Source organism: Sorex araneus, chromosome 4, assembly GCF_027595985.1.
Source record: "Sorex araneus isolate mSorAra2 chromosome 4, mSorAra2.pri, whole genome shotgun sequence".
Lineage (NCBI taxonomy): Eukaryota > Metazoa > Chordata > Mammalia > Eulipotyphla > Soricidae > Sorex > Sorex araneus.
Window position 1 is genome coordinate 123,540,440 of NC_073305.1, and position 18,276 is coordinate 123,558,715.

At 41.6% G+C, this 18,276-nt stretch overlaps 1 protein-coding gene across 4 annotated transcripts in view; it reads left to right on the forward strand.

Annotated features, from left to right (window-relative positions):
* Window positions 1-885: 885 nt before the first annotated feature.
* The window catches only part of KLHL32 (kelch like family member 32), a 226,852-nt gene continuing 209,461 nt past the window's right edge, over window positions 886-18,276 (forward strand). For 2 of the 4 annotated variants that reach the window (XM_055136569.1, XM_055136572.1), the window contains exon 1: window positions 947-1,190. The gene's annotated coding sequence lies outside the window, so the exon portion shown is untranslated. Of the gene's footprint in view, window positions 1,191-7,742; window positions 7,796-18,276 lie in introns of those variants that run through there. The other 2 variants (XM_055136574.1, XM_055136570.1) reach the window with 2 other exon arrangements.

Genomic DNA, 18,276 nt, shown 5'->3' on the forward strand with positions numbered 1-18,276 from the left:
TTGTTTCCACTGCCCTTGGACTTTAGTCTCATACTTTTACATTTTTTGTATATATATCCCTCGAATGAGTTCAATCATTCCATGCCTGTCCCTTTCCCTCTGCCTCTTCTCACTCAGCATGACACTCTCCACGTCGTCCGTCCGCTGATATGCGAATGCCATGCCCCTGTCATTTCTTATGCCAAAGCCATTTTTTCCAGCTACCAGAAAGTGTCACTCTTCTCAGGAGGGTCGCCGCAAATGTTCTGCAGAAGAGCCACTCGGAATAGAAGCAACTTGAACTTTACAAGTGGGTTGGGTTAGGCAGAGGGACGCCAAGTGTCTGTTTGTAGTCAGTTCCTGCAGGTTTGCTCGCCAGCGCAGGGGCCGGGAGCCTGGGTATAAGCGGTGGGGTTCCTGTGTCTCGGGTTTTCCTCGGAGGGGGACGCAGCTGGGACTGCAGGTTTGTGGATGAGACCCAGCGCAGCGCAGCCCGCAGCAGCGCGGGTGCACGGAAAAGGCCGGGGGCGGCGCGGAGGCGCAGGAGGACTTCCGGGGGGGCGCGGGCACGCGCGCCGACTCGCGGTGACGAGCGGAGCGGGTGGCCGGGCCGCGCGCGCGTCCCCGGCGGCGGCGGCGGCGGCGGAGGGGGCGGGGGCGCGCGCGCGGGCTCGCCGGGGGCGGGAGAGGGCGGAGCCGCTTCTCCGGGCTGAGCCCGCCCCGGGGTCCGCCGAGGTGCGTCTGCAGCTGACGCGGCCGCCCGAGGCACCGCGAGCCAGATGCGCCACCTGCAGTGCTGGCTGCTGCCTTTTATTTACTAAGAAACACAGTTTCCCCCTCCTGCAGGAGAGTCCGGGAGCGCGCACAGACATCTCTCCCTCTCTCTCTCTCTCTCTCTCTCTCTCTCTCTCTCTCTCTCACACACACACACACACACACACATACGCGCGCGCGCGCGCGCACACACACACACACACACACACACACACACACACACACACACACGCTCGCCCGCGCGCACACACTGGGACACCGGCTAAGGCGCTGGTTCTTCTTCACAACTGCATCCCCAAAGCCGTAGAGCGAAACTACTGCGGTGTCTGTCGCCCTCCGCGGCGCGGGGCGAAGCAGAGCCTTTGTGCATCTGGGAGAGCCCGGTGCCCGCGCTGCCGCCTCTGGTCCCCAACCCAGCAGACCGCTCACCCCGTCGGGTAAGCCTGTCTCTCTCCTTATGCTGTTCGGGGGTCGGTGCCTGCAGCCCGGAAGGAGAGGGAGGGAGGCTGCTGGTGTGCCAAGTGTGGGGGAGACCAGAGTTGAGATGTCAGAGGCGAGGCAGCCCCTGCAGCTCGTCTAGCGGGAGCAATTACTACTCCGGTTACTTATTCTCCCACCCCAGAGTCGCACCCGCCACCTCCCTGCCCCCCAACCGAGGATGTACTGTGCTCCCGGGTTGCCAAGGAGACTTGCTTAAACACCAGCTTTGGGACATCTATGGGAAGAATTGGTTTCTAAATGATGCTGTTGTCTTTTTTTTTTTTTTTTGTAATTAAAAATTTACACCGGGGAGGACGGTGGGGTAATTCGGCGTTTCTAAATCTGCATTTCGGTGACGGGTTCATTCAACTTCAGGAAAAGCGGTAGTTGCACTAGATGGTGATGCTTTAGGAAGGATTTGGCAGGTACATTTCCCGCCCCCCCCCATCCCCAACGGATTGTATTTTGAATAATGAATTACTCTCGATTTTGGTGAGAGTATAAGGAAAATTGCCTTCTGTTAAAATCCCTTCTTCCCTTAGGTTTTCACTTTCTATTTTGCAGTTCCTCAGGAGTGATTCTTTTATCCTTAAGAGTAGAAGATGGATTAATTGTGTTCCTCCCACAAGGATGAACTGTTGTAAAGTGGCCAGCATGGAATAAATATGAATTCCCAATGCAAGCAGTCATGGCATGCATCTTTGCTAACTGTTCTGTATCTACCGCTTCATTGTGCAAGTGCAGTTTTCTGCACTTTGGTCCATTCCTAAAGAACATTCTGTTTTAATTCAAGTTTCACCGAATCTGCTTGGATCCTTGCCTATGTAGATATGTAAATATGTAGAGGGATAAAGTATGTTTCCTAGCTTGAAACTCTTAATTCTAAATTGTTAGTGCTTATATTAAAATGTAGAGCACAGATCCCATGGAGGAATCTTTATAGATCCTGTTGAATATTTTGAATTGGATCCTTTGCTGGAGCACTGAGGCCCTAAGTGAATATCGTATCTCATAGGAGGCCCAGATAACGGGGCTGTCCCCTGAGGCCTCAGGTACCTAGTGAGTGAACTTGTATAACACAATCTTTGATGAGCTCAGCATCCACTAATCACATTTAGCACTAATTTGCTACTTTACCACAAGTAGACATGACCTCGTAAAGATCTATTAGCATTCAAAATGTTTATTTCATTTTCATTGGAAATTTGGCCCTCTGTTCTACTTCTTAAATGAAACAAGGAAATATATCAATAATTTTATTTTGGACTTCTGACTGGCATATGGAGTATAATACTATAAGAAACAAGGAAACTAGTGGTAGCTGAAGTAGGTAGAGTGGGTTTTATGGCACTGACAGGAACTGGGAACTGAATAAAGATGATAAACATTCTGCATTACATTTTATGAAGTACTTTAAAAAAGATCTCTTTGGCGATCTCAAAAGTTCAAGGAATGTTCTTTAATTTAGTGTGGTGGGACCTGACCCTCAGAGATTTTTGAAGGTCACAGCGTTAGTGGAAGAGCAAACTTGTTTATGGATTCAGATTCTGAAAAAAAAAAGTCTGTTATCTGCATTTCCACTCTGTTGGGGTCTGACAGGTGAAATCACAGCAGAGTAGGTCCTACTGGAGATAGGACAGGGAGAGAAGGGACTGTTAATTGTGGCCCCTGGACCCTACGTGTATCAGTATAAAGGTGGGGACTTCTCAAATTGCCACCCCAACACTCAAACTTATATTTTTCAAGGAAACAATTTTCTAAAATTTTTTTAATGTGAAGTGTCCTTAAAAACTGTTAGGAACACATCAAAAAAGCACAACAGGGCCTGCCAGTTCCCATTCTGTGCCGACTGCTTTCTCAGTCAATTGTAAGCTCTTTTTCACTAGGAGAATAGTGATAGGAACACATAGATCCCTCATTATAAGTGTAATAAAGCATTTCCTGGCTTTGATGTTAAAATCACTAAGCATTCTATGTTGGCTCTCCAATAAATAGATTTAAGTTTGTTTTTGAGGTTTCCTAGGTCTCTTTCATACCACAGAGAGAAAGTGGAAGGACACTCAACGCTAAGTGGACACAATGCTTCAAAAGTAGTGTTTTTCGGGCTGGAGCGATAGCACAGAGGGTAGAGCATTTGCCTCACACGCGGCCGACCCGGGTTTAATTCCCAGCATCCCATATGGTCCCCTGAGCACCGCCAGGGGTAATTCCTGAGTGCAGAGCCAGGAGTGACCCCTGTGCATCTCCAGGTGTGCCCCAAAAAGCAAAAAAAAATAGCATTTTTCTTTTTATTTATTTATTATTATTTTAAAATGAATCACCATGGAGTACAGTTACAGACTTACAAATTTTTGTGCGTATGGTTCAGTCATACAATGGATCAAGTGCCAACCCGGGTTCGATTCCCAGCATCCCATATGGTCCCCTGAGCACTGCCAGGGGTAATTCCTGAGTGCAGAGCCAGGAGTGACCCCTGTGCATCTCCAGGTGTGACCCAAATAGCAAAAAAAATAAAATAGTGTTTTTCTTTTTATTTATTTATTTATTTATTATTATTTTAAAATGAATCACCATGGAGTACAGTTACAGACTTACAAATTTTTGTGCGTATGGTTCAGTCATACAATGGATCAAGTGCCCATCCCTCCACCAATGCCCGTTCTCCACCACCAATGATCCCAGTATCCCTTCCATCCCCTCAAACTCCCCCCCCTCTGCCTTTGTGACTGGCACATTTCCTTTTACTCTCTCTCTCTCTCCTTTAGGGTTTTGTGCTCTGCAATGCAAGTATTGAGTGGTCATCATGTTTAGTCTATAATCTACTTTCGGCATGCATCTCCCACCCCGAGCGGGCCCTCTAAACACTCTTTACGTGGTGGTCTCTTCTCTATCTGAGCTGTCTTTTCCCCCAGAATGTGAGGCATACTTCCAAATCTCCTGGTACTTATCTCTTTTATCCTTGTGTGTTAGTCTCCCATTCTGCTACTTTATATTCCACAAATGAGTGCAATCTTTCTATGTCTATCCCTCTCTTTCTGACTCATTTCACTTAACATGATACTTTCCATGTTGATCCACTTATATGCAGATTTTACGACTTAATCTCCGAAGTAATGTTTTTCAATCCTATGAAACAAAATATATTTTCCTGGCTTAATTTGGGGGTGAAGGAAGATGCATAGAAATCAGAGGGATAGCGGAGAATCTATTACCGTAGGAAAGGAAAAATAATTGTTGGTTAGAAAAGGGGGATTCCTGGTCCCGGGAGACAAAACAGGGGTCAGGGGCACAGGTTAAGTTCAATCCTGCTATAGCATCCACACCCGGACCCTTGCTGCTCCCCCAGCTTTGGCCCTCATGGCCCCCAGTAGTGCTGGAGTTGGGGCACTGGGCCCTTGCATTGAACTGACCAATCTAGTTATCCAAATCACTGGTAGTTGGGGTCACCTACACAGCTTAAGAGACAAGAAAGAGAAAAAGGTGGGGAGAGAGAAAAGGGGAGGAAGGAGGGAGGGAAAGCGAGGGAAAGTGAGGGAGAAAGAAGAGGAGAAGGGACAGGGAAGGAAAGGAGTAGTTTGAGTCTGTCTTTCAATAAAAAGTTTCTGTTAAGGCCTTAGGTTAGTTATAACTCACCATAGAGGAGTCAGGGAAGTGATAATACGGGGGGCGGGGGGAAGGATGCTTGCCTTGCACATGGTTGACCAGGGTTTAATTTCTGGCACCCCATTATGGTCTCCTGAGCCCTACCAAAAGTGATCCCTGAGCTTAGAGCCAAGAGTAAACTCTGAGCACAGTAGGGTGTGGTCTCAAGATTCTAAAAATATGAAATAAAACTCACTAAAAGAATACTTCAATTTCAAAAGAACAAAAACATAAATGCAATCTCAAGGGGACATTCCATTGAAGCATATTGGCATAGAAACTGTTGTTTGCCTCTTCAATGATCTTGAAATGAATGCAAATATATTTTGAGAAACAGTCACTTTTCCAGAAGCTCCTGAGATATCAGTGATCTTCACGGAAGCTGACCCGGTAGCCAGAAAGGAGTGCTGTCTTTGGTGAATCCTGAGAGTTGTTTAAAATAAAAGCTAAGAACTGGCCAATAACTTCTAAAAGTTCTCTTCTAAAACCAGCCTCTAGCAGGATGCTTTAATAATAAATGAATGCCTCTTAGTTTTCATTTCACAGAAGTGGATTGGGTCCCAAGTCAAGAGCTATTCAAATGTTAGTTAATACAAATGTAACAAAATCCCAGAGGAGATATCTGTGCCCTCATGGCTTCACAGCAAACATTTTGCTCCTGGCACCTTCTGCCTTTTTACTCTCTTCTCTATGCAATACGAGAAATAATTTCTCATGTTGGTGTCACAATGTCTCTATAAAATTGGCATCATATTTCTAAATTCATGAGGAGGGATCCAAAATTATGTGAAGTTAAACTAGTTTAATGAAAGAAAAGTTTAGCAGAAACTCTTATTTCGGGGACTCGAGCGATAGCACAGCGGGTAGGGCATTTGCCTTGCACGCAGCCGACCCGGGTTCGATTTCCAGCATCCCATATGGTCCCCTGAGCACCGCCGGGGTAATTCCTGAGTGCAGATCCAGGAGTAACCCCTGTGCATTGCCAGGTGTGACACAAAAAGAAAAAAAACACAAAAAACTAAAAACAAAAATTACTTATTCCATGCTCCTCTGGCTTTTACCTAATACAGATAATAGCCATATACATATTTACAATTTTTGAGATAACTGGTGTTAAATACTATATGAGGAATGCATGCAAGAGTCCATAGAAGCACAGATAAAGAAAACAAATGTAATACTGACTGTGGAGATTAGGCAAGTCCTGTGTAAAAGGATTAGTGTTGGACCTTGATGGCTGATCTGATTGTATTAATGAAGATCCCTTTATCTATGAAAAGATGAGAGAGTCCCAGACAATCTCTGGAAATGTGAGTTGAGAGGATGATGCTTTTGGTATCTGATATTGATGAATTCTTCATTTTTTCTGAAAGGATGGGAGAAATATGTTCTCCAAAGTGAAGTGTAGTAAGAAGATGGAACTGAGGATTTATAGGAGGGGACTAGAAGAAGAAGGTGAAGGAGACTAATCGGCATTGTAGGTGAAGGGAAGAATCAGAGTATAGAATTGATTGTTCTGGAGAATCGAAGAGCTTGGTACACAGCAAATACTTATAAAGCAGTATAATGTATTTAGGTGCATCTATATTTTTAACACCCGACGCCTGGCACTTAATTTCCTCTTCTAACATCATTTTTCTGTGGGAGGAAAGTATACATAGTCAACTGAATTCATTTGATGTTCACAAAAATCTGAATTTTCAAAAACAGTAAGATTTTGCAGAGAAAAAAATTTTTTAAAAAGGAACATATCAGGGGCTGGAGTGATAGCACAGAGGGTAGGGCATTTGCCTTGCACACGGCTGACCCAGGTTCGATTCCCAGCATCCCATATGATCCCCTGAGCACTGCCAGGAGTAATTCCTGAGTGCAAAGCCAGGAGTAACCCCTGTGCATCGCCGGGTGTGACCAAAACGCAAAAAAAAAAAAAAAAAAGGAACATATCAGGGGCTGGAGAGATTGTACAAGGTCCCCCATGCATTGTGAGGTCCCTAGGCCCAGGTGATGGCCTGAGACACCCTCAGCACTGCAGAGCCTGGACAGCACCACATCCTCAGGCCTCCTGTTGAACTGAGAGCCCAGTTGGCTGAGAACCACTAACAGCGGGTACCAGGCCTCCTGAGCAGAGTCTGGGAAGAGCCTTTACTGCGCATGCGCGCGCAACACACACACACACACACACACACACACACACACTCACACTGAACATGTCTGTGTAAATATATTCCCTCTCTCTCTTTTTTTTTAATGAATCATCATGAGAAACAGTTACAGACTTACAAACTTTGGTGATTATGTTTCAGTCATACAATGATCTCATCCCTCCACCAGTGCCCGTTCTCCATTCCCACCAATGTTCCCAATATCCCTCCCGCCACCCCCTGCCCCACTTCTGTGGCAGGCACATTCCTTCTAACTCTATCCTTTTCAGTGTCATGGTTTGCAATACAGGTACTAAGCGGCCATCATGTTTGATCCATAGTCTACTTTCAGCATACATCTCCCATCCCAAGCAAGCCCTCAACCATTATTTACTTAGTGGTCCCTTCTCTATCCCAGCTGCCTTTTCCCCCCAACATGTGAGGCCGGTTTTGATGCTGTGGTACCATCCTCCTGGTACTTATTTCTATTGTTCCTAAGAGTTAGTCTCCTATTATATTACTTTATATTCCACAAATGAGTATAGTCATTCTATGTCTTTCCCTCTCTCTGACTCATTTCACTTAGCAAAACATATTCTCTTAATACATGTGTAGACTTGAAGGTTCTGGGGACTCTTACGGACTGAAGTTGTTCATGGGGAATGGGCCTACCCAAGCAGCGCTCCACACAGCCAGAGACTACTCCCAGCGAGACTCCCCTAACTGGACTTGATGGCTCAATACTTAGCCCGGAACATGTGATATTGCTTGGACCAGAGGTACTGGGGATTACCAGGGCCACAACACATCACACACTTCTCAGGGACAGATTGAGATGTTAGTATTCAAAGCTTTTGATAAAACCCTCATCTCAGAACTGCAAAACAAATGAGGGGAAATGTACACTGTATGTTATCTACTTTAAAAAAATCTCTGCCAGCCCTTTAATGATAGAATCCTTTAATGATAAATAAGTATAGTCTCCTAACCCTGACTGGGTCAGTCTTTTTATTTATTACCTGCATGGAAATACAAAATAATGTGACAAGGACTTGGTTTCAAGTGCCAGAATTACAGTGAGTAGGAGGGTAAGCTACATGCTAGAATGGCGCAAGGTAACAGGATGGAACAAAAGAGAAAAACATGTCATAGCTAGCAAGAAGCTAATGCTGAGGACATTTGACATTACAGGAGCTTGTTTTAAAGTCGGAGAGATTTTAATTCCCCTCTGGTATGATAGAAGCCAGCATAATGATGTGTTCTTTTATATTTGACAAGTAATAGAATATGTTGTAGACAATGAAGTGAGGAGTCCAGCTTTGTTCTTATGCATGTTCTTTTGGTGACAGTGGAGGCTCTATTGAATGTATTTCTGTATCAGGCAGAGTCTTAGTTTCCCTTTATTCCTTATATAGCTAGTTCCCAGCATTTTAGAATATCTTCCAATATGGAGAATTTCAGAACATGAAGATTTATACTAGGACGTCTAAATTTTGCCTCTTAGTGGAATTAATCAATTAAATTCTTTCCCTTGAAGGGCAGGAGGAAATATGATGGGTAGGGTGATAGCTTTGCATGCAGTTGACCCAAATTCAATCCCCCTGCACCCCATATGGTCCCCTGAGCCCACCAGGAGTGAGCTGAGCACAGAACCAGAAAATAAGCCTTGAGTACTTCCAGGTGTGGCAAACAAACAAACAAACAAAAATTCCTTTTTCTTGACCATCAAGAAATAAGAGCCATTTTTAATAAGAACCTTTATTCCATTACCTTCTGCTAAAATCTTTTTTCTGAGATGGATGATGCACTCAACTTTTCTTCCTATTTCTCTTGTTCTTGCCTTGTTTCGTATGCACATTGAAATACATGAATACATTTAACTTGATTTAGACATATGGCACTATAAATTTTGGCAAGATGTTTAAAAGAACTATGTAAAAAAATAGTTTTGAAAACTTGACTTCAAGTCAGATTAGTTTGCATATGGCACAAACACTGAAAGCTCTAACTTTGTCTAAAATAGTTTTGCAGAGTTGAAATTACCAGTCTGATAAGATGATTTTTAATGGAAGAAGGAAACTCTTTGGCAGTTTTCACAGGCTCTTGATTTTCTCCTACATGCATATTTGAGATGTAATTTATTCTACTTTTTATGCCAGATAAGCTAGTTCCAGTTATTTAGGACTCTTCTTCCCCCACCCTCAGTGTATACTCAGTACAACGTGATTTGCATAGATCAAATAATAATACCATCTTGACTGATTGCTTAGTGGGGATAATGCGAATGGGACAGATGCCAAAAGCAGAAAAGGAGGCATTTTGCAATTTTTTTAATGATAAAAGTTCTCATATTGCATTTGAAATTATTGCTTAGTATTCTTATTTGTGAGTTTGCATTCTCCAAATATATGTATATGTGTATATATATGGATTATAGCATAGCCAGAAGAACATGAGCCTTAAATCTGGATTTAGATATTCATTCTGATACTTCTTGACTTTGTTATCTACAGTCCAGTTATATATACCAGTTCTATATGTGCTCCACCAGGAATTTAGTGCTGCTGTTCCTATTGATTCCATAGGGAATTCAAGGGAGGGTTATGTAATTTTTCACAAATAGGGACCCCGCTAGCTCTCCTTGTTCATATGTGTGTCTCATTTCACCTAATAGCTAAAAGCAGGAGTTCTATTACCTTGACTAGAGGGTTATATAAGGCTATTCTGTCCTGAGAGATAACTCCAGGGGCTGGAACACAAGGCCTGGATTTGAGTCCTGACACTACAGTTCCCTTGGGGAACTGCTGTGGTGGAGTGACAGTGTTACTCCATCTATATGGTGTTACTCCATCTATATGGTGCAGGTTGAGTGTGGAGGCTGCTGGGACAAAGTTGAATCACAAACTAGTGGTGAACTCTGAGCAACGGGCTGAGAGGAGCCCTCAGTGCACTGTCAAGTATGACCCAAAAACAAAAGAGAACAAAACTAGAAACATCTAATGATTAGTTTTTTATTAGTTGCCTTTGCCTTCTCCTACCTTTGCTTTCCTCAAAACAAGGATAGAATTTATTTATATTTCATGTCTGTTTCATTTGTTGTAAATTGTCCTAAGCCAGTCTGTGAGTCTTAGAGAGGACCTATTCCTTCCGTGTAATGGACTTTTGAGTGAGCAAAGGGCAGCTTGCGTGGACCTTCCTGAGGAGAGAGACAAGTATGTTGGGGTTAATCGTGGAGATGTCTTACTTCTCTGAAAAGCCATCTCCTTCTCTTTTCTATACTCCTGGACCCCCAGTCTAGCCAGAGAGAAAAGTGCGGAGTGGTCAGTTTTTTTCTTGGATAGGTCAATTTCTGGATCGCTATTAGAGTATCTCATTGGGGATCCCCATTATAGATAAAGTCTCTTGTGGAATTAATAATAGCACTACCATGTACCAGGTAGGTCCAGATGGCTAAGCTTTTCTTTGAGGTCAAGTTCCAGTTGCCTGTATCTTTCTAGACAGATCTATGTTTCCTTCTCACTGGTTATGTAAATTCAATGAAAAGGTCAAGAGCTCACCAGGCTCAAAGTAAAAACTCCTCAAATGCACTTTTAAGTCAGATAGGATTAAAGCCTACCCAAAGAGAACACTCTCAATTCAAATCTGTTTTTCCATTTTTTCCTCTGCCGCACTGTCTGCTCTTTCTACTGACAAGATACTCCAAACCCTCACAAATGTCAGAGTCCTTCCTCTGCTTAAAAAAAAAAATCAGTTGGTTTTATGACAACCTAGGAGTTCAGATATGGTTAATGTATCTAGACTTTTTCAAGGTCACCTCGCTAGCTCAGGGACCTGGAGTAACCCAGATCTCAGTGGGAATTGTAGCAGGTCACTGCACTGTAGCAATGATAATGAAGAACATTTATATAGAAAGGTTCTTCAGTTATATGTGCATGGCAACATAGGCAGAAGAGAATGAGCCTTGGAGCTCAATGTAGCACAAGTAGTACTTTTTAGGACTCCATATGCCAAGTGAAGTTACTTTATCCCATATGCTACATAACAAAGGTTATCCCTACAGAAAAGATTTTTTTGCTGTGCTCTGTCATGGGCATAGCTATACATGTAACGAAGCATTCCAATATTTCTTTAGCAGTGTTGTAACTTAGGGGATTTGGAAAGATACTACAGGGCTAGAAAGCTTGCCTTGCAATACAGCTGACCCTACTTTGATCCTTGACCCCAGATTGTCCCCCTGAGCACCACCAGGAGTCACTCCTAAGCACTGATCCAGGAGTAGTTTCTGAACATCAGTAGGCTATGGCCCAGAGCCTGCTCCCCTGGTGTGTGACTTAATAAGTCAGTTGTATTTTTAGGGGTGGTGATGACATTGTCCTCTGCAGTCTAACGTTATAAAATAGTAGAGCATTATTAATGATGAATTTGTGATTGTATAGCAAACATATAACAGCTTTTTCTGTTTCTTTGCTACATGGATCCTGAAGAAAGAATTATTTTAAATGTGGTATGCAGTAGATAGAAGATCAAGCATGAAAATACTGAGAGAGATAGATAGATAGAGAGAGAGAGAGAGAGAGAGAGAGAGAGAGAGAGAAGTGCCTGCCATGGGGAAAGGGGGGAAGGGACAGGTGTTGGAAAATTATATGCCTGAGACCCAATCATGAACAACTCTATACTTGTGTATCTCACTGTGATTCAATTTAAAAAATTAATGAAAAGGAAAAAACCCAAATAGGTGAAAATAGTAATAGTATTAGTAATAGTAATAGAAAGTAGAGAATAGTAAAAAAGAAAAAAGGAAAAGAAATACCATAGTCAAGATGCTATCAGTGCCAGGTTTTATGTGTGCATTGAATGCACAGACCAGCAAAGTAATACAGCCATATTAGTAGGGGAAAAGCCTAATTTTTCTGTATGTTTTGTTTGGGGGCCAAACCCAGCGGTGGCAATGCTCAGGATTTGCTCCTGGTTCTGTGCTAAGGAGTTATTCCTGGAAAAAGCCTACTTTAAATTTAAATATCCTCAACCACTACCCAAGTGACAACTATAGTATTATCTTATAGTATTATTTTATAAAATCGAGTTCATAATTGAGGTAGATACCAAAGTGAAAAAAATTATTTTGATGAGTCTTTCTTGATTCTCCATTTATTCCATTTGATAGCCCCTAAAAGAAGGTTTTTTCTTTAAATGTTCTTTTCATGCTTGATCTAATATCGAATACACCACGGGTAGCTTGCCAGGCTCTGGTATGTGGGCAGGATACTCTCAGTAGCTTGCCAGGCTCTCCGAGAGGGACAGAGGAATCAAACCCAGGTCTGCTCTGTGCAAGGCAAACGCCCTACCTGCTGTGGTATCGCTCCAGTCCTAGATTGCAGTAATTGCTTTAAAATAGAATGCTAATGTATTTAATATTTGTTACTGCCAGGAGGTTTACAGAGGTAAACTCTACCTTACAGAGATAGGGTTCTTTAGATAGTACTTTCTACTATCTAAAGTAGTAGTATATCACCCATACTAGGATGAATGGCAACTTCCTCCTCTTCCTCCTTTTCCTCTTCCATTTCTTTTCCTTCTTCTCCTCCTCCTATTCCTTATCTTTCTCCTCCTCTTCTCCTCTTCTTATTCCTCCTCCTCTTCCTCCTTGTCTTCATTCTTCCTTCTCTTCCTCTTCCTATTTCTCCTTTTTCTTCTTCCTTGTCCTCTCCCTCCTCCTATTTCTCCTTCTTCTTCTCCTTCCTTAAGTGAGTTACATGGTTTCACTGTGTAGTAGCATCACCCTTAAATTTTGCTTTTAAAATATATATGTATGTATTTAATAACGACATAAGAGCAGGTATTTTAGAGGATCTCTTGAAACTCAGATTAAGTAAGCTTGCTTGATAGGCTGGACTGTGACAAAAATGTGTAGGAAATCCAGGTATCACTTACTCAAGATCTCTTTTTAAGAGGATGAATGGCAACTTCATTTCTTACTTAGAACCTCTGGATTGATCTCAGGGATAGGAATGTATTGAGAGTTTCAGGAGAGACACCTTCTATATGGTAGAATTGCACCTACCAGGATCATCTCAGGATGATTTTCATGCAAGGAATGAGCAGAGGCTAGAGCAATACAGTGGGTAGGGCACTTGCTTTGCATGGGGCTGACCCAGGTTCAGTTGATCCCCGCCGGGCACCACGTATCCTGAGCCCTGTCAGATGTAATCCCTCAGAGAAGATCTAGGAATAAGCTCTGAGACAACATTGCTGGCTTGTTGCTGAGCATCACTATTCAAAATAAACAGAGAATGACAGCAAAACAAAATTTCTTAAGTAGTCTCAGAGTTAATAAGTCCTTTTCTCAAGGTTGCTACTAGCTGCTCTTATGGAGCAGAGCTGAAAATCCCTTTCTGGTAGTATTTCTGCAGAATAGGATGAGGTGAAGGGCTGGAGGCAGATGGAAAAAGCAAGGGCATTATGTAGTCAATTTCCTTGACTTTCCATCTCTGCGAACTGCGGATAATTCACTTGAGGATATTGAATTTGTAAGTCCGCTCTATTAATTTGGATAACATTAAGCATTGTGAGAACAAAATTAAATATGTGTATATATATTTAAATATGATTTTATATTAAAAGTTTTTTTCACTGGTTTTGATTGGGCATTCTTAAACAGAGAAACACATATTCTAGGAACTTGCTGTAGAAATGTCATATATATTACTATTCACAAATATGTTCAGAGGTCTAAAAGTATGTTCAGAGGTGTATAGCCAGACAGAATCTCAGAATGCCCTGGAGTTGTCTTGAAAATATAGATCATGGATGCCTCTGTATTTACTGTATTGAAATGTGTTTTGACATTAAGGATATGTCTTTTTTTTTTATTTTTGTGTCACACCCGGCTATGCACAGGGGTTACTCCTGGCTCTGCACTCAGGAATTACCCCTGGCGGTGCTCAGGGGACCATATGGGATGCTGGGAATTGAACCCGGGTCGGCTGCGTGCAAGGCAAACGCCTAACCCACTGTACTATTGCTCCAGCTCCCCGCTATGTCTATTTTATTCTATTCTTTTCCCACTGTCTACTTTTGAGAACCTTTCCTGGATGATTCTGATACCTTTGATTTTGGAACCATGGTTTGTATCTGTTCTACTCATTCCTACATTCCAAGAACTATTTACACTACCTGAATTAGGCCTCAGATTTCAACCTTTTTCTTCATCATTAATAAACAATGGCAAGTTAAATAAGTTTTGAGGGCACATAGCTGTCTGGACACTCATTGACCAACTAAACACTGAAGTCTCACAAAACAGTGTATGCCCCATCGGGTTAGAAGTCATTATATGTGACAAACATCTTCATTATTCAGTCAGAAGTTCTGATTTTCTTCTCAAATTTGTACACAACTGACTACACAAAGCATCTTTATAAATGTCCTCATTGAATTTTATATTGTCTAATAATAAGGTAGATTGATTAAAATGTACATTTATTAGTAAGATAAAATTGGATGCTTTTTATTTTATATCCTTTAAAATATAGCACATTGATGGTGATTAAATGGTATTATGTAAGCCAATGAGAGAATGCTGTTTCTCTTGTGGATAAAATCCTATGAGTCATTGATTAACAGGTCTGTAGTGAGCTGCTGCAGAATACTATAGAGCTTTATGGCAGGATTGTGGGAAGAGAGAGGAGACAATTTTGAATTGTCATTTGTTCTGTTTTTTGAGATTGTTCAGATTGGGCTCTGAAAATTTAAATGGGCTTTTTAATGTAATAATCTGCATTCGGAAACTGTCTGGAACATGTCGCTCTGTAGGAAATATGACCTTCTTAACTCAGAGACTAAATGTATAAGAACTTTTGACTATCAGATATTCTGAGGAGAACAGCAACTCTTAAATCCTGTTATATAGATAAGATGTAAAAGACTCCTTGTTATGATACAGCTTGTGTAATTCTAAGTGAGTTTTGGATATCAATGAACATGATCAGAGTTATGCATGGTGAGGATGTTGTCTAATTATAGCAAGTTATTGTGAGCTATTTTGAGGTATGTGATGTCTCGAGGCTCCGGGAGCTTGGTTTTATAGTCTCTGGATGTTGACCGTTGGTGGGATTACACGGCACCAGGGGCAGTCCCTGGGTGTGACCACCTAGCTACTGGAAAATGGGGAATCTGGGCTGAAGAGGCCCAGTCACAATCCGAGCAGTCTTGGAGGTCTCAGCCCAGGGTCCCACACACCTGGGTTCCTCTGCCAGTTCCTTCATGAGTGAGGCTCATCTGAATACGTGCAACATCTTATAACCTACTTCTCCTCTGGGATAACCTGGCAAGCTACCGAGAGTTTCCTGCTCACATGGGAGAGTCTCGCAAACTCCCCATGGTGTATTCATGTGCCCAAACCAGTAACTATGATAAGTCTCATTTTCCTGACCTTGAAAAGAGCCTCCAATGTGGCACCATTGGAAAGGATGAGTAAATATAAGCTTCTAAAATCTCAGGGCTAGGAGGAATGGAGATGTTACTGAGACCGCTCGAGAAATTCAATGATCAATGGGATGATGATGATGATGATGTTGATGATGATGATGATAATGGTGGCCGACCAGGGTTCAATTTCCAGCATACCATATGGTCCCCTGGGCACCACCAGCAGTAATTCCTGAGTGCATGAGCCAGGAGTAACCCTGTGCAATGCCGGGTGTGAAGCAAAATAAAATAAAATTGAAATAAAATAAAATAAAATAAAGTAAAATAAAAGAAAAGAATAACCCTTTTAGAACTGGAATTACTTATTGAGTTATCTTTTTCTCTCTAGAAAATTAGATAAGTGTTCTAGTTAGAAATATTAGAATTATGGTGTAATAGTATTATTTTTTATGTCACAGACATAAAAATATATGTATATATACACACAGAGGGAGAAAAGGAAGAAGATAGGAAAGAGAGAGAGAGAGAGAGAGAAATTGTATGGTAATTGTTCAGTTGCATTTACCATCAGTTGATTTTTGAAACTGCACCCTAATTAGGTGGTTAGCACTTGACCATTTTGCCAAAATCATCTTTTTGGCCATCTGTGCCAAAATTACTTGTCGGAAGTAATGGTCTTGGACACAGCTGCTGAGTCTAATGTGTGTTTCTAACTGGTGTTTTAATGATAATGACCACATAGGGAAGTTCAGTGGCCAAATGTGCAGAACAAATGAAAGAGAATAATACAGATACAAAAATTTGAATTTATAAATATAAGAAATGACATCATGAAATGAGAGTAGGTTTTATTTAATCTCCAGATAGGAAAGTATCCTTTTCTTCTTTCATCCTGATAATAGCTTTCTCCTAGGGGGAAGTAACTTACAAGAGTGGCTGATTTTGAATTTTTCACTTCTTTGTAGTGTTTTATGAATTTTTCTCTAACTGATGTTTTTGAGGGGTAGATTTCATTAACATCCAAAATTCATTGATTGGATATTTTCCCAGCTGAGGCATTACTTAAGGAAAACCAGGTAGGGAAATATGACTGCCAATTCATATCATTGGGGCTTTTTTTGTTATTTATTGTTAGCTTGGATGAATAGTGGGAGCTTTCCAGACTGGTTAAATTTAGTGCCATTTGAAATAAAAATTTAAAAATTATAAGGTTAATAATATATTCATAAAGATAAAAAAGCCCTAGTATCAGGAATAAATCCACATTTCTACATGTTGCATGCTCAGCTTATTTATCCAACACTAGCCCATTCAGACTTTTCCCATACTTCGTTGCTTGGATCCCAAACCTTGGAGTCATCCTTGGTTTCCTTCTCTCAGAACCTGCAGCACAGGAGTGGGTGTATTTGGTGCTCTCCTTCCTAAGAATGCCCTGAATTCAATCATCTTCCTCCGCTGCCATCTCTGCTTCAACCACCATTGCCCCAGTCAGCATCTCTTTTTGCTTTTTTTCATGATGACAGTTTCCCACCTGATCTCCTTTGCCTTTCTTAGTCTCCTTGAAACACAGAAGTTGAAGTAATCCTTTGAAACCTTGAATTAGGCCATGCTTCTCTTTGGTTAAAAACTGCAAGCGCTTTCCTCTCAAGAGCAAAATGCTTTCTACATCATATATCCTCTCTCTTATCTCCTACCTTCATCTTTAATACTTTCCTTGTTCACTCCTGCCCTGGTTTCTCTTTTGTCTTTTAGAGTGTGTGCACATAGTTCCTGATGTCCTCTGCCTAGAATACTTTACATCCTAGATGTCCCCTTCTTTTAAGGTATTTGTTTAAGTGTAACTTCAGGGAATGCCACAGTGGATACCTTGTTTAAAACTATAACCCTTCCCTCACCCCCATCTCTTCACTCTCAGTTTATTTTATTTTGCATTACTTTTTGTTTTATTCAGATCCAGGAAGGAATATTTATATAATATAAAGTTCAACCATTGTAAGTGCACAGTTAATTTTTAGTAAACATATAGTGTTTTGCAGACATCACTATAATCCACATTTAGAATATTTTTATCCCCCCCTCCAAGTTTCCTTCTGCTTCTTTGCAGTGATTCCTGTTTCATCTAGGTCATCTCCAATCTGCTGTAGCATGAATAAATTTGCCTTTTCTAGACATTTGAATGTTTTTCTCTGACTTTGTACCACCAGTGCTTAGTACACGCTTAGCACTTGTGGGTTAAAGGAGCAACATGTTTGTATAAAATTAAAATGTCACCATATTTTGTGTGTGTGTCATCTTTCTTGCAGATAACTTGGGTGCTATCTCAATATTCAGTCTTTAGGCCCTGTCAGTTTCCTCTTCACAGTATCTCTTATGTCCTTTGCTGCCCTAGCCCATCTGTGGCTCCTTCCATTCAGTCCTCAGTACTTCAGCTTCTATACTATTCTCTATAGCACTTTAGTTTTCTTCCTCTCTTCTGATCAACTGTGCTTAGAGTAATATCTTTAGAAACTTGGTTTCCATTCTCTCCCTTTTCTAAAAGCCTCTAGACTCACAAAGTCATTAGCATCAAAAAAGCTGCAGTTGCTGTGACCTTTTTGATTATCAATGATATTAAAGAGCTTTCACATTCCACTTTACCAGCCACTTACATTAGCCACAGTTCATACACTCTCTGCTTCCAGCAGCCTTTCTCTCTTTAAAAAGTTATTCATAGTTGCGTTTCAGTCATACAGTATTCCAATAGCCATCCCTTCACCAGTACACATTTCCCGCACCAACAGTCTTTCTCTCTTTGTGTGGTAGCAATAATTGAGTATAATAGTGGAATAACTTT